Consider the following 17,715-nt stretch of genomic DNA (forward strand, 5'->3'; position numbering starts at 1 on the left):
TAGCTGGGTCATATGGTGACTCTGTGTTTGACTTCGTGAGGAACAGCCAAACTGTTTTTCCAAAGTGGCCACTTTATATTCTGACCAGCAGCGTACGAGAGTTCCAGTTTGGAAACTGGATATATTTTCCAAAATAGCTTCTTTACAAACCTTCTGCCTTCCTTTAAAAAATGAGCATATGAGGAAAATAAACTTCTTTATTTCACATTCCAATGTGTGTTTCAACAACTAGCCTGTTTTATAAAAACATGATCTCTAGGAAGAACATGAGCATTAAAAGAGAATACAAATGGCATGGTTATAAAATACTGAAACTTAACCAACACACTAGACTGTTCACATCTCGTAAGTGAATACTACGATTATATACCCATTCTACTTTTGGAAATGTCTCTTTTGAAATTACTTCCAAGGCCAGTTCATAAAGGCAGATAAAATCGGTCTTCTGATACCATATGGCCATACCCTTTTCCTTTTAAGGATCAGACACCATACTACTCAGCTTGATCACCCACCTAATTTGTTTTACAGACCTGAGTCCAAATGATTCCTGACCACTTCCACAAATCCAATCCAGCCTTAAAAAAAAAAGGAACGAACAAACATGGTTTTTTTTTTTCCTTACCACTGAAAATATTACTCAAAATGGAATTTTAAAATGTTTCTTATAGTACAATTACACAAGATATCATCACTGGGGTAAGCTGAGGGAAAGGAACACAGAACACCATGTACTGTTCCACAATTTCCCGTGAGTCTGTAATTATTTAAAAATAAAAAGTTTTTAAAATACAGATCTGAAAAGAGAGGCAAGATTTCAAAAGGAACATGGAAGGGAATGGAACACAATGGAAACTACTCCAAACGGGATAAGAGAAGAAAACGCAATTCGTATTACAGGAATCACCACTAGCCCAGAGAAGCCACAAAGTGCATTCTAGGGCACAGTGGAAGAGAAGGTAGAAAACGTAACAGGAGTCAGACCATAGAGCATCCTGGATGTCAAACTACAGTTTGGAACTTACCGGGTATACAACGAGGGACTCTTGGAGGATTTTTCATAATGCATGAGAAAAATAAAAGTAGGGCTTTTGCCAGATTAATATGGCAGCAGTGGAGAGGACAGACTGGAGGGAAGAGCCCAAAGGCAGAAAGATCAGTTACCGTTACAAAAGCCCAGGCATGGCAAGGTGCTAGGGGTTGGCAGTGGAACCAGACCATATGGAGCTTAATGACTTGATGCTCTGGACTTGTCCGTAAAGATTCATCTGTGGGGGCACCTGGGCGGCTCAGTCGGTTAAACGTCTGACTTCAGCTCAGGTCATGATCTCACAGTTTGGGAGTTCAAGCCCCACACTGGGCTCTCTGCTGTCAGGGCAGAGCCCACTTCAGATCCTCTGTCTCCCTCTCTCTCCGCCCCTCAGATGCTCTCACAAGCACTCTTTCTCGAAATAATGAACATTAAAAAAAAAAAAAAAAAGACCTGGGGCACGTGGGTGGCTCAGTCGGTTAAGCATCCGACTTCAGCTCAGGTCATGATCTCGCGGTTCACGAGTTCGAGCCCCATGTCGGGCTCTGTGCTGACAGCATGGAGCCTGCTTTGGATTCTGTGTCTCCTTCTCTCTCTGCCCCTTCCTCACTCACACTCTGTCTGTCTGTCTCTCTCTCTCTCTCTCAAAAATAAGTAAACATTTAAGAAAAAATTTAATAAAAGATTCCATATCTGGCATCCATTGAGATCATGCTTACAATGAAAAAATCTTTCTCTGAATCACTAAAAGGGAAAAGTTTTAACATTTCATTCTTCAGCAGGTTTATAAGAATAAAGTTAAAAAGGCAGAAACAGCTCTACCCATAACCAAAAACACAAAACAAAACAAAACAAAACAAATCAGGTCTGATAGCAAGTGGACTTTCTAACCTTGGACTGTGTCCCTTTAAGCAAATGACATTAGGGGCCCTCTTCTACTTGGGGAGAAACTTCCTCCAATGACAGCACGCTATCAGCTGCATTCTGCCCACTTTCAGTGGGAAGCTTCGCTGTAATAGTAAATTTCTGGTTGAAGAGCCCAGTGAGGTCCTATACTAACAGTTTTGTGTCTCTAATGCCATAGTTTCAGAGAGCAATCACTTCCAGAGATGTGAGGTACTGACTGCTGAAATCCAGGAGGATCCAGGGTTTTATTATCGGCTGAGCAAACAGCACAACTGATTGAGTGTTTACTGAGGGCCCGCTGCGGACTGGATACTGATGACCCAGATGATTGCAACAGTCCTGCCTTCAAAGAAGCAACAGTCTACTGGGAAACATACATAAAAAAGTCAGTGTAACACAGAGCAGTTAATGCCATTACAGAGGCATGGAAGCGACGCTTTGGTGATGATGATAATAATAACAACAGCCAATATTTATGAAGTACTTAGTATGTACAGGCCCTATTCAGAGCATTTTTCCTATATTAATTCACTATCCTCACAACAAGACTAATATTATCCATTTTTTACAGATTGGAAAACTGAAGCACAGATAGGCTGAACAACTGCATCTCAGTTCTCTGCAGCCACATTATTAACCAAGCCAGTCTGGCTCCTGTAACTCAGGGATCAAACTACCCACCCCACTATACTGTTTCCTGATGAAGGACTAATTACTGTTGCCTGGAAGGGCAGTTCAGACAAGAGAGAGCAGAAGACAGTAGATGGCATCTTTGAGACCCACCACTGAAGGGCAACCAAGCATCCACCAGACGGACAAGGCGTTTGGGGGAGAGGGTTGTTTATTTGCAGGAAGTGGCTGGGGAGACAGCACTCTGAGCACCAAGAATGAAGGAGGAGCCATAACAGGAGGGGCCAGGCATAAGATTCTAGAGTATATGGTGCAGTCAAAGAATAGTCAGAAGCATAATCTTCTCCTGGAGGACGCCTGGGTTCCAGGATCAAGTGATGAGGCCATAAAAGACTGAGGTGTTATGGGCCTTGCAGGCTTTCTATCTCAGGTAAGAGGGGCCTGTCTCAGGCCTTTACCACTGAGTGGTGTGAGCAGATCTGCGTTCGATAAAGATAAATCTGGATGAGAGGTGGAAGGTGGCCCAGAGGCCAGGAGACCAATTAGGAGGTTACACAACAACTCTGTCAAGAAACGATAAGGAGTGGATGAATGTGAGCAGATGCCTCTGAAGTGGACTCAACAGTACTTGGTGACTAACTGCCTGTGGAGGACCAAGAAGAGAAGGCAAAGCAGAGGCTCTCGTTCTGAGCAAAAGGAAGACTGAATTATAAGAGGAAGAATAATAACATGGATAATAATAGTAATAATGGCTCTAGTATTTCTTTTTGGTTTGTTTGTTTTTCAAGTAAACTCCAGCCTCGAAGTGGGGCTCGAACTCGTGACCCCAAGATCAAGAGTCTCCTGCTCTACCAAGTTAGCCAGCCAGGTGAATCTCCCTAACACTTCTTAAGCTATTATCATGTACCAGCGCTGTGCTAAACATTTGTACAAGAACGAGCTCATTCAATGTGAATAAGGTACGTTCTTTCAAAAATGGAGAAACAGACTGGAAGAAAATAAGTGATTTATTTGATTTGCACTCAGAGTTTAAAGGATCTGGAGAAGTATCCAATGGTGGACCTCTAGCAGGCCACCGAATATGTGGACTTGAGGAAAGGGGGAGGGCTAGAGGTAGAGTTACAATGGCAACACGACTACACTACTATCATTACTCCTATTGCTATTATTTATTAAGCCCTTGCTGTAAATGAGACACTGTTGGATGTTTTACATACATGGTTTCATCTAATCCACATAATCCTAAAGTGGGTCCCACTACTCTTGTTCTTACAGAAAAAGAAACCAAGAAATGAAATAAACCGTTCAGGTTGCTCAGACAGAAGATAATGAACTCACACTCAAATGCAGGTCTTTGTGATTCAGAAGAGGGCAGAGAAGTGGGGCAGAAGCCAGGTAGGGAGGGTGTGCCAAGGACTGAATTCAGAATACAATCCCTTACAAACCAGGCAGAGGAGCAGAGTAGGAAAGGGGTTTAAGAAGTAATAGTTTGCCAGGGGCGCCTGGGTTAGGTAAGTGTTCAACTCTCCACTCTGGCTCAGGTCACGATCTCACAGTTCGTGAGTTCGAGGCCCGCGCCCAGCTCTGTGCCGACAGCGGGGAGCCTGCTTGTGATTGTCTCCCTCTCCGCCCCCTCCCCACCCCCAGCTCATGCCCGTGAATAAAAACACTTTTTTTTTTTAATAGTAGTACACCAGTGAAGAAAAAGCAAACACAGAAAATATTCCTGTTTCAAAAACAAATAGGAAATCTGTAAGGGAATAGGGTAGTTAGTGTCAAATGAGACACAGAACTTACAAGTCGTGTTTAAGTTAGGTTATAGAATTAGCAACAAGGCACTGAAAACCCTTCCCAGAGCAGTTAAGGGAAAGCTCTGGGCCGGCCCTAAGCTTGCAGTAGGCACAGAAGAAAAAGAGATGACATAGAAGCTTAGTGGTAAAAGAGAGGTTCTGATAATAAAAGTAATAATGCCTCTAATATTTCTAAAGCTATTATTACATAGCAGCGCTATGCTAAATACTTTTACAAGAACGATCTCATTTAATGGTAATAAGATCAGTCAACTTTTTCTCTAGGCCTGTGGGTCACACACTGTCCCCTCTTTTCTTTTTTCTTTTTTTTTTTTTTTTAACTATGCTTTAAAAACATAATAAGTGTGTTAGCTGAGTTACACAGAAAACGGGCCGCAGGACAGGCTTGAACAGCTGGCAGTAGTTTCCTGACTCCTTCTCAGGGGGTGGTGGTTAGCAGCAAAGACTGCAGTCAGACTGACCGCATCATTATCCAGCCCTCACTCTCCGGGTGACCTTGGGCAAGTCCCTTAGCTTCTCTGTGTCTCAGTGTCCTTACCTGTAAAATGGGGATAACCACAGGAGCTATGTCTGAGGGTGTCACCAGGAGAAGTAAATCCAAATCAAGTACTCCGTTGCTAAGAAAAGTCTTATTGAGGGGCGCCTGGGTGGCGCAGTCGGTTAAGCGTCCGACTTCAACCAGGTCACGATCTCGCGGTCCGTGAGTTCGAGCCCCGCGTCAGGCTCTGGGCTGATGGCTCGGAGCCTGGAGCCTGTTTCCGATTCTGTGTCTCCCTCTCTCTCTGCCCCTCCCCCGTTCATGCTCTGTCTCTCTCTGTCCCAAAAAAATAAAAAAATAAAAAAAAAAAAAACGTTGAAAAAAAAAAAAAAAGAAAAGTCTTATTGATGTGAAGGACTTGCCAGAGGATGGGCAGACAGGAGAGAGCCAAAAGAGAAGGGGGATATCAAATGGAAAAGGACTAATTAATTTTGTTCAAGTCCCACAGAAGAAGCGGAGGGACAGAATCAGGACACTACAGGTGAGCGCACAGAGAACAGGCTCCGTATCCTAACCGCAGCTGAAAGGATAAACTGGTTCAGGGAACAGTCTGCCAACTGTCACGTGCGCACGTCTTCAGATCCCTTCTCTTCTCCTTTTCTAAAACTTGGCTGTGCATATAATATCCACCCGAGCAAGGATGAAGCTATGAATGCAAGTGTTCCCCTGCAGCAGTGCTGGTAAAAAGAAAAAATGAAGTAACAGTCCGTCGGTGGCCAAAAGGTGCACACCTGCACACCTGTGACCTGTCGAATGTGGTCATTTGGAAGAAAGAGATAAACATGCTGATGTAGAAAGGTTTCTCTAGTTTCCTAAATTTTCTTCTTTTATTTTCAGATCATTGGAGAGTCGCCTGCAAGCATAAAAAGGAATACAGAGAGATCCCACGTACCCTTGCCCTGGTTGCCCTCAATGGTGACTGCTTGCAAAACTATGGTTCAATACTGCAAGTTAATTTTTAATATAAAAACAAACATAGACTAATGTGCATATTTCACGCACTCCCTTTTGTGTATTTTAAGTGACCATACAGTTTGTGCATGTTCAAGAAAAGATTATCATTTCACCACCTCTGGAAAGTGAGAAAGGTGCGAGAGGGAAAAAAGGCAGCACACTTTATGGACATTTACAATCGTTCTTAATTACAAAGTGCAAATATTACTTTCAGGACACAGGAAGTAAACAGGTGGCGGGATTCAATTTTGAAATAAGTGGGAGCACCTATTCTTTCTTTTCTTTTTTTTTTTTTTTTTTTTTTTTTTTTTTTTTTCACCTATTCTTTCGATCCAGGGGGTTTGGTGCGTGGAAGGAGAAGGGACGAAAACTGAAGACGCTCACACCAAAGCCTCTATTTACTCAAGTCAGCAGAAAGGGGGATTCGTTCTGTCACAGACTACTCACTGCTGGGCTCTGTTCTAGGCACTGGAAAATCAAAATTTAACCAGACAGGGGCAGTCTCTGAACTCAGGAACTGAGAGGCCACTGAGAAAGGTGGACATTAACCAAAATGACACAATCATAATAATCATTACAGTACAGCACAGTTTAGAACAAGGGCTCCGAGGCCTGACTGCCTGCATGCAAATCCCAGCTCCACTGCCAAACAGTCACGTGACTTTGGACAAGTGACGTAACGCTCTGCACTTCAGTTTCCTCACCTATAAAATGGGGACAATTATAGGTCCTATTTATTTACCCATCTAACCCATAGGGTTGCTATGAAGACTTAAAAAAAAAAAAAGTCTGTATATATAAAGTGCCTAAAACAGTTCCCGGCACACAATAAACATCATGTGTTTGCTATTATCGTTGTGGTTAGTCTCATCACTATTATTTCAGGGGGAGTCTATGCCTATCTTCAGGCAAATGGAAGGTCAGGAAAAGCTTCCTTGAGGAAGCGACATATAAATGAATTTCCAAAGATGAATAGGAGTGAAACAGCACAAGAGAAAAACTCTCTGGCACAGGGAAAAACATACACAAAGACCCTATGCTAAGAAGGAGTCTGGCACGTGAAGAATTTGACAAAAGGCCAATGAAGCTGGGAGCTGGGGCTCAGAGAGGAGAGAGGAGAGAGGTGAGAGGCTGGACAACCAGAAAGGGCATGTTAAACTTAGGAATTTTATCTTTATCTGAATAACAGAAGGTATTATAAAATAAATTTGTTGGTTTTTCTTTTCTTCTCTTTTCTTTTTTCTTTTAAGATCACTTTACTGGACTATGGAGTCGTCTGTGATAGAGGGAGGTAAACATGAGCTTACCAAAAATGGGTAAAGATTTAGAAAGAACAGTCATTCTGGTGAAAGAGAAAAGAAATCAACTACAGACAAGAAGACTACTAAAGAGAATCACAAACACAGATGAGGGTAGAAGTCATGAATTAGCAATAGAACAAATAAACACGATTCAATCATTTCTTCAGGCCCCAAAGCAGGAACCCAGAAAACGGGCAGTATTGTTAATCCACAGCTGGAGATGTGCGTGGCAGATGGGAGAGAAGAACAAAGGTGCAGGACTGAGGATACTTCTGACTCACTGAAAGTGACCAACTGTGTCCACGTGAACAAAAGGGATGCCAGGAAGAATGTCACGAATTTGGAGACCGGCAGGATTTAAGGGGCTGGAGGCCTCAGTGAAATCAGAGAATTGAGTTTAGCAAACGGCAGAACTAAAAAGACAGGAAATTGTGTCCAGAGAGCAAAATTTCCAAATATGTGATTTCAGAGGTGGAAGTCTGACCTGCTGCAGGAATAGATTGCTACAGACAAGCAGAGGAACAGATAGCCACAAAGATCAAGCCAGAACGAGATTAGAATGTTGGACAAGCAATCAACATAAACATTAAAGAGACAAGAGATCATGGAAGGAGTAAAAGTAAACTACTTACAAAGATTAGGAATTAAATATACAGTTACGTTTTTAAATACAATGCCATAAGGAATGTATTTTTAAGTATCTACAATAAAACAGGGATGCCTTGCTAATAACAAAGCTTCATCTATTCATTTAGCCAGAAAATTTTCAAAGATTCCCCGAAAACCATTCCCGAAAAAAAGCTCTCAGAAAGACAAAAAGGGAAGGAAACTTTCTCAACTTGATGACTATGTGTCACAACTCAAGGGCAAGCATCATCAATAATGGTAAAAACTAAAGACATACACAACCCAAAACCTGGGAGAAAATCTTTACGAAACATCCATCTGACTTAAGGACAGGTATCCACAATACACTAAGAACTCTTAGAATGCAACAACAAAAAAACAAACAACAGAAGGCAATTAAAAAATGGGCAAAAGATCTGAACCTCACCAAAGAAGATACACACAAATAGCAAATGAGCATATGAAAAGATGCCCACCTCTTCTGTCACTGGGGAACTGCAAATTAAAAAAATGAAATACGGGTATATCCCTATTAGCACGGCAAAAGTCCAAAACAATGAAAACACCGAACGCTGGCAAGGACATACGGCAACAGGAACTCTCATTCATCGCTGGTGAGAATGCAAAACCGTACAACCACTTTGGAAAACCACTTTGGTGGTTTCTTACACAACTAAGCATCTACTCTTACCATATGATCCAATAATCACGCTCTTTATATTTACCCGAATGAGTTGAAAACCCAGGTCTACAGGAAAGCCCACACGTGAATGTTCAGAGTAGCTTTATTTACATTTGCCAAAACTTGGAAGCAACCAAGACGTCCTCCAGTAGGTAAATGGATAAACTAGGGTACATCCAGATAATAGGATAATATCCAGTGATAAAAAGGACAGAACTACCAAGTCTGCATTTTTTTGACATCTTCTTTTTTTTCAGTTTTTATTGAAGTTCCAGTCAACATACAGTGTAATATTCATTTCAGGCGTACACCATAGTGATCCAACAATCGCAGACAAGACCCAGGACGCATCATGACAGCACACTCCTTAATCCCCATCACTATTTCACCCATCCCGCCCACCCACCTCCCTTCCAGTAACCAGCAATTTGTTCTCTATAGTTAAGAGTCTGTTTCTTGCTTTGCCACCCTCCCTCTTTCTTTTTCCCCTTTGTTTGTTTGTTTTGCTTCTTAAATTCCACATGAGTGAAATCGTATGGTAGTTGTCTTTCTCTGACTTATTTCACTTAGCATCATACTCTCTAGCTCCATCCATGTCATTGCAAATGGTAAGATGTCATTCTTTTTTTATGCCCAAGTAATATTCCATTGTGTGTGTGTGTGTGTGTGTGTGTGTGTGTGTGACCATCTGTGCACGTGTGTGTGCCACATCTTCTTTATCCATTTATCAGTCAATGGACACTTGGGCTGTTTGCATAATTTGACTATTGTAGATAATGCTGCAATAAACATCAGGGTGCATGTATCCCTTTGAATTGGTATTCTTCGGTAAACACCTAGCAGCGCAATTGCTTAAATATGCATTTTAATAAGATCCCTTGGGTAACTTCTGTGCATATAAAATTGAGAAGCACTATATTAGGTGGTATTATTATCATCATAACTATTCTTCAACGTTGTCACTAAAAAAAGAGCACAAACATTGGGAGAGTTCAAATTATTATTCGCTGATGATTATGATTAGTCTACCTTTAAGAAGAGAGGGAGAATCAACTGTAAAAGGAAATTTTGAAACATTCTCTAAAGTGACAGTAATTAAAACGTGTAGTACACATACACAGATAAGTACTCTTTATCAAGAATATATGTTGAGAGGTGCCTGGTTAGCTCAGTCAGTGGAGCATGTGACTCTTGATCTCAGGGATGTGAGTTCAAGCCCCATGTCTGGTATAGCGATTACTTGCAAATAAAATCTTTTTAAATAAATTAAATAAATAAGAAAGGGTATATGTTAACAAGAGAATTTCAAATAAGTATATAAGTAACAAATTATTAGGACAACTGGCTACCAATATTTTTTTTTGAAAATCCAGATCCTTATCTCACATTATACTGAAAATATATTCCAAGTGGATTAAAAACCTAAATATTAAAAATAAATTTACAAAGCACTAAGAGAAAATATGGGATATATTTTTTAAGTTTATTTATTTTGAGAGAAACAGAGAGAGAGTGCAAGTGGGGGAGGAGCAGAGAGAGGGGGACAGAGGGCCTAAGGCAGGTTCTACGCTGGGAGCAGACAGCCCGATACGGGGCTCAAACTCACAAACCATGAGATCATGACCTGAGCTGAAAGCAGACTCTTAACTGACTGAGCCACCCAGGAGCCCCTAGAGTATTTTTAATGTTCAAATAGGATACCATAAAACTCCTAAGTATACCTCTCCTGAGGATACTATAAAACCCAGAAGTCATACTGAAACTACAGTTTAAAAAAAAAACAAAACCTTTTAGTGCTCACCTCGGCAGCACATATACCAAAACTGAAACAATTCGGAGGATGAGCACGGCCCCTGCATGGGGGTGACACACAAATTCATGAAGCAATCTGCATTTTTTATAAAGACAGGTAATAATAAATAAAATCTTTTAAATAACAAGAAAAAGCACAAAAGTTAAAAGTTAAGACAAATGCTATGAAAGAAAATACTGAGCAAAGCATTAATAACCTTATAGGACTTTTTTCTTTTTCTTTTTGTGTTTTGAGAGAGAGTGAGTGGTGAGGGGCAGAGGGAGAGAGAGGGAGAGAAAATCTTCAGCAGGCTCCAAGCTCAGCAAGAGCCCTACTCAGAGCTCAATCCCATGACCCTGGAATCGTGATCTGAGCCGAAATCGAGCGCTGGATGCTCAAACAACTGAGCCACCCACGTGCTCCACCTTATGACTTTTCAAAGGTCTGAGGCATGAAGAAGAACTGAGAGAGGGGCGTCTGTGTGGCTCGATCCATTAACCATCTGTCTGACTCTTGATTTTGGCTCAGGCCATGATCTCACGATTCACGGGATGGAGCCCCACATCGACAACGCAGAGCCTGCTTGGGATTGCCTCTCTCCCATGCTCTCTTACCCTCCCCAGCCCCTCAAAAAATAAACATTAAAAAGAAAAAGCTAACAGAAAACTGGAGGTGGGGAAATAAAATAGATTTTATAGACTCATATGTAAAAAGACTAAATTACAAAAGCTGCAATAGCACAAAATAAAATAAATCCCTAAAGGGGTGCCTGTGGCTCAGTCTGTTGAGTGCCCACTCTCGATTTCGGCTCAGGTCATGATCCCAGGGTTGTGGGATCGAGCTTCATGTTGGGCTCTGGGCTGAGTGTGGAGCCTGCCTGGGACTCTCTCTTTCCCTCTGTCCTCTCTTGTGCAGTCTCTCTCATTCACTCAATCAATCGATCAGTCAATCAATATGCTTTAAAAATAAATAAAATAGGGGCGCCTGGGTGGCGCAGTCGGTTAAGCGTCCGACTTCAGCCAGGTCACGATCTCGCGGTCCGTGAGTTCGAGCCCCGCATCGGGCTCTGGGCTGATGGCTCGGAGCCTGGAGCCTGTTTCCGCTTCTGTGTCTCCCTCTGTCTCTGCCCCTCCCCCGTTCATGCTCTGTCTCTCTCTGTCCCAAAAATAAATTAAAAAAATAAATAAATAAATAAATAAATTAAATAAACCCCTAAAATCTACCTATAAATATGTGCATGTGCACAGCCAAAGATACAAAACATATGCTAAACTGATCCTAGTGCTTATCTCTAGAGTGTAAAATCAGGAATGGAAAAAGCACTTTGCTTTTTTCTTTATAAATTGCTATAAACTGCACTCCAAACAAAGAACCTGCTCTTTTTTAAACTTATCTTCGTTCAATTATGAAAGGAAAAAGTAGTGAGTGATAGTCTTAGCTTAAAAGGCCAATATTTTCATAGGAATCACAAGCTTCCTGTTTTTCTCAATAAGTACTTAACTCCCTAAGCTTGTAACATTTGGAAAATATATTTTTGTTATCAAACGTTTCCTAAGAATCCTTGAAGTAAAACTATGCCAACTTCTCCTCCCCAAATGGACCACAATGTTCAATTTCCAGTGGCCCTCTGTTCAAAGCTACGTCCAACCTAATTTCAAAAGCAAAGTGTCTAAACCGGGCAAGAAATTTAGCAACGTAACACAGAATATCGAAATGGAAACCACATGTCCAAAATACGCCTAATAGTAACAGACAGCAACTGTTTAAGGGTAACTGCAAGTAACTCCATATTCGCTTCAGTTTCAATTCTGAATCATTTCTCGGTCACCAAACTAGGGAAAAAAAAAAAAATTGAGCCATTTGTCATCTCTGACTAAACACAGGCTTCAGCCCTCAAATCACTAAGGGTAGAGAAGTAAATGCCCTTGAGAAGACGGCCAGTGGAAGGGTTTTTCCAGAAAAAGTGGTTCACGTACACAGCAGGAAAATCTTGTACTGTAGGGACTCGGTTACCACCTTAATTCCCTCAACCAATTTGAAACTACTGGAAGTAAATGACTAAGAAGTAAAACATATGAGAAAAGATGAAAAAAACATTCCTACATATCGAAAGCACATGAAGTGGTTCAAGTTTGCTTTTTAGTTGCCTTTGCTAAAGTTAGAATATTAAATTATTTCACTCTGGATGAATCAGAAACGAGCTTCACTGGTTTCTTACAACGTATTTAAAATTTTCAGCTGCTATAATGAACCACGACTCAGAGGGTTTTGGGGTTTTTTGTTTGTTTTTACTACTTATACTTAACAAAATGTATTATATGTGGGTCTCCCCAGTACTATTCTTCACATCACTGGACATGAATTTATTAAAGTCATAGAGTAAAACTGCCCGTCCCTGGAACAGAACACACTCCCCTTTCCCTAAAACTGTCACTCAAACACGTTTAAGCTAAAACCATCAGTAGCCGTATCTCAGAAGATCTGAATGTAACTACAATGAAACCATAAGCGAGTGAGGGGTGGCATTCCCCCACAAAGGCAAGAAGAGATTCATTATCTCCCACCACACAGGTAGCAGGCAAGGTCTCTCAGTTTCTAGAGCACCCCACTACTCAGGGCAGCATCACTGCTCAATCGAAATTCAGCTGTCCAGATACTTGCAACCAAAACAAACTGCGGCATCTGGTTTCTTTTTTTCAAAAGGTAAACGATCCCTCTGGCCTGATTTACTAATAAAGATGTGAGTAAAGAGAAATGACCAGGAGGCACCTGGGGGGGTTCAGTCAGTTAAGCGTCTGACTCTTGGTTTCGGCTCAGGTCGTGATCTCACAGTGAGTTCGAGCCCCACATTTGGGCTCTGTGCTGACAGCACGGAGCCTGCTTGGGATTCTCTGTCTCTCTCTGCCCCATTTTCTCTCTCTCCCTCTCTCTCTCTCTCTCTCTCTCTCTCTCTCTCTCTTCCTCTCTCAAAATAAATAAAGTTTAAAAAAAAAAAAAAGCAAGCAAGAAAGAAATATTCAGGAGGACAGCATACCCAGATCTTAAATTCTTAAGGTTCTTAAGATTCCTCACCTTTTAAGAGAAAGGCCTTGTCAGTAATGTTAGAAATTGCACAGTGTCTTGTATTCAGTCAAAACAAAAACAAAAACAAAAACAAAAACACCTCTTCAGGTGCACTGATAACTTTGCCAGTGAGCATGGTAACACGAAGGTCCAGGAAAAGTGTGCGATAAGAGTGCAGCGTTAAGGATTCATGGAAAGAGGGGCGCCTGGGTGGCTCAGTCGGTTGAGCTTCCGACGTTGGCTCAGGTCCTGGTCTCCTGGCTACTGAGTTTGCGTCCTGCGTCAGGCTCTGTGCTGACAGCTCGGAGCCTGAAGCCTGCTTCGGATTCTGTCTCCCTCTCTCTCTGCCCCTCCCCTGCTCATACTCTGTCTCAAACATAAATAAACGTTAAAAAATTTTTTTTTTAATTCACAGAGAAACAGGTCAAGAGAAAGACTCAAAACTAAGGTCAAAGTCCTTTATTATTTTTAATGTTGAAATCACCTCTGCACTGAGATGCAACCTTCCTCTTGTAATTTGTCAGTAACTACCAAAAACATTTTTTAAACAGCTCCGAGGGCTTGTTTTATGCAATTTATAACACACTTCATTATCATCAGAGAGAGACCAAAAATCATAGACCCCAATGCCTTTGTAATTATCTCTTGAAGTATTTTAAATGGAAACAATATACTATTTATTGTGTCCTGATCTTAACTCCTTTTTCTTCACTGTTGAAGAAATTTAGCTACAAGGCATTTTACCCTCAGTAGTAGTTCAGTATTTAACAATAGCTTACATTTCTTTTTACTGATAAACACTGCCACAAATTAGGATTAACAATATGATTGAGGAAGTTCTCACAATGAACTTTATGATCATTAGCTACAACCCACATCTTCTACCAACAACAGCCCCTTCAGAAAAAAAGGTCACCTTAAAATAGAACTTAAGTTCTTTCCACAGAAAAGGATGGGTAATTAGTAACTAAACAGCTTACAAATTGAGTTCCTTGGAAGCACTCAAACTATTATGAAGTAACGTATCTGAACTGCATTCGACTTTTAATGGCTAGAAATCTTGTTCTAGAGAAAATTCAAAAATCGATCCCACAGAAAATAATTTGTCTCTAGTGATTATTACCTGACATAAAAATGAAATATGGTTTGACTTCTTGCCTTGCTCTGACAAATGACTTTATTACTTTAAAAAATGAAAAGATAGGATAAGGACTAAATTCCAAAAACACAATTCATAAAAGAACAAATGGATCAACTGGAATTCAAAATAAAAACTCTTGCTTTTAAAAGACACTGTTGGGGTGCCTGGGTGGCTCTGTCAGTTGACTGCGAAGCCCACATTGGGCTTGTGGCTGTCAGCATAGAGCCCACTTTGGACCCTCTGTCCCCCTCTCTCTCTGCCCCTCCCCTACTCACACTCTCTCACTCTCAAAAATAAATAAAGCATTTCAGAAATAAATACAAGACACTGTTGAAGGGATGGAAAGATAAGCCACAGAATGGAAGAAAATCTTTGCAAAGCATGTATCTGATAAATGATGTGTGTCCAGAACAAAGAATTCTCAAAACTCAACATTAAAAAAACAAACAACCCAATTTTTAAAAACAGGCAAAAGATTTGAACTAGTGGGGCACCTGTGTGGCTCAGTCAGTTAAGTGTCCGACTCTTAATTTTGGCTCAGCTCATGCTCTCGTGGTTCGTGGGTTCAAGTCCCATGTCAGGCTCTGTACTGGCAGCATGGAGCCTACTTAGGATTCTCTCTGTCCCTCTCCCTCTGCCCTTCCCGCTTGCTCGCTCGCTCTCAAAAAATAAATAAATAAGCTTAAAAAAAACAAAAGATTTGAACAAGCACTTCACCAAAGATACACAGCTGTCAAGCACATGAAAAGATGTCAATATCCTTAGTCATTGGGAAAATGTAAATTTAAAGCACAAGACAGCATATACAGCTATGAGAATGGCTAACTAGATCCCTCAGATACTGCCAGACAGAACGTAACATTATACAGCCACTTTGGAAGATAATTTGGCAGTTTCTTAAAATGCTAAACACACACCTATCATATGGTTATGGTCATATAACATAGTTATATGACCCAGTGGTCCTGCTCCAAGGTGTTTACCCAAGAGAAATGAAAACCTAAGTCTACCCAAAGTTCCACATCAAGTTTCCAGCAGCTTTATTCATAATGGCCAAAAACTAGAAACAATTCAGGTGTTCATCAACAGAAAAATACATAACCTAATCCTCTTATGCCCACACAATGTGACACTACTCAGATACACCACTCAGCAATGAAAAGTAACAAACTACCATACAGATGTACAGACAACAACAGTGAATGAATCTTTTTTTTTTTTTTTTAATTTACATCGAAATTAGTTAGCATATAGTGCAACAATGATTTCAGGAGTAGAGTCCTTAATGCCCCTTACCCATTTAGCCCATCCCCCCTCCCCACTCCCTTCAGCAACCCTCAGTTTGTTCTCCATATTTATGAGTCTCTTCTGTTTTGTCCCCCTCCCTGGTTTTATATTATTTTTGTTTCCCTTCCCTTATGTTCATCTATTTTGTCTCTTAAAGTCCTCATATGAGTGAAGTCATAGGATTTTTATCTTTCTCTAATTTCCCTTAGCATAATACCCTCCAGTTCCATCCACGTAGTTGCAAATGGCAAGATTTCATCCTTTTTGATTGCTGAGTAATACTCCATTGTGTATGTGTGTGTATACATATATATATATATATATATATATATACCACATCTTCTTTATCCATTCATTCCTCCATCGATGGACATTTGGGCTCTTTCCATCCTTTGGCTATTGGTGATAGTGCTGCTACAAACATGGGGGTGCATGTGTCCCTTCGAAACAGCACACCTGTATCCCTTGGATAAATGCCTAGTAGTGCAATTGCTGGGTCATAAGGTAGTTCTATTTTTAGTTTTTTTTGAGGAACCTCCATACTGTTTTCCAGGGTGGCTGCACCAGCTTGCATTCCCACCACCAGTGCAAAAGAGATCCTCTTTCTCCGCGTCCTCGCCAACATCTGTTGTTGCCTGAGTTGTTCATGTTAGCCATTCTGACAGGTGTAAGGTGATATCTCATTGTGGTTTTGATTTGTATTTCCCTGATGATGAGTGATGCGGAGCATTTTTTCATGTGTCGGTTGGCCATCTGGATGTCTTCTTTGGAGAAGTGTCTATTCATGTCTTTTGCCCATTTCTTCACTGGATTATTTGGTTTTTGGGTGTTGAGTTTGATAAGTTCTTTATATATTTCGGATACTAACCCTTTATCTGATATGTGCAGTGAATGAATCTTAAACACAGGATGCTGATGTGTCCTGGTTAAAGTCACTTACATGAAATTCCAGAATAGGCAAAGACAACCTATGCTGACAGCAAATTAGGGGTTTTCTGGGGTTAGAGGAGGTGGGAATGAATGCAAAGGGCACTAAAAGAACTTTTGGGGATAACGGAGAACTTCTACATGCTGATGGTGTGGGCATTACATGGTTGGCCAAAAGGCAAACTGAATACTTAAAATGGTTCAATTCCCTTGTATGCAAATTATGTCTTAACCAAGTTGATTACAAATATTAAAACATTATTTCAGGGGGAAAAATCCATGAAATACACTGTTTCTTAAGATGTTTATAGTACCTTCTGGTAGATTAGTTTCACATCTTTGATACTCTTACAAAGAATCTCAAAAAAGGCTGGGATTATTATCCCATTTTATAAACTACAGGGTGGAGGGGAAGCAGGCTATACAGTAGAAGCAATTAGAAGCATGAGTTCAGAGCAGAACATTACACAGAGCAGATTTATCAATGGCAATCAAACTACCACCTGACAAACAGGCAGGACGGGATAAATGAAGTGCTGGGTCTTGATCTGCTGGAAAAAACTGGCTGAGCCACATAAAAAAATAAAGAGCCAAAAAATATATAAATTCCCAGGAAGAAGGTAGTTAAGAAAAGGCAGGAAATGCCTAAAGTCAACATTACCTATATGTACCACACATCTCAAATTAAAAAATTTCTAACATGACTGGCTTTAGTCATATGGAAAACAATTACTTTAATACAAGTAAAGCACACAGAAGGAGCTCAGAACCCAATATATCAGATCTGAACCCAATTCTGTTGTTGACTCACTCACACTTTATGAAGGTCACTAACTCTGAGGGCCTCAATGTCCCTCCCTTTTTTTTTTTTTTTTTTTTAAATTTTTTTTTTTTTCAACGTTTTTTTTTTTTTTTTTTTTTTTTTTTTTTATTTATTTTTGGGACAGAGAGAGACAGAGCATGAACGGGGGAGGGTCAGAGAGAGAGGGAGACACAGAATCGGAAACAGGCTCCAGGCTCCGAGCC

At 40.7% G+C, this 17,715-nt stretch overlaps 1 protein-coding gene and 1 non-coding gene across 8 annotated transcripts in view; one reads left to right on the forward strand and one right to left on the reverse strand.

The window, feature by feature from the left end:
- Positions 1-17,715, reverse strand: part of SIK3 (SIK family kinase 3) — a 246,620-nt gene that overhangs the window by 202,323 nt on the left and 26,582 nt on the right. The gene's annotated exons all lie outside the window — the stretch shown is intronic.
- LOC131488926 (U6 spliceosomal RNA) lies at positions 10,273-10,377 on the forward strand. The gene has a single exon (XR_009250312.1). It is a non-coding gene; the product is annotated as a U6 spliceosomal RNA (small nuclear RNA).

Source organism: Neofelis nebulosa, chromosome 10, assembly GCF_028018385.1.
Source record: "Neofelis nebulosa isolate mNeoNeb1 chromosome 10, mNeoNeb1.pri, whole genome shotgun sequence".
Taxonomy (NCBI): Eukaryota; Metazoa; Chordata; class Mammalia; order Carnivora; family Felidae; genus Neofelis; species Neofelis nebulosa.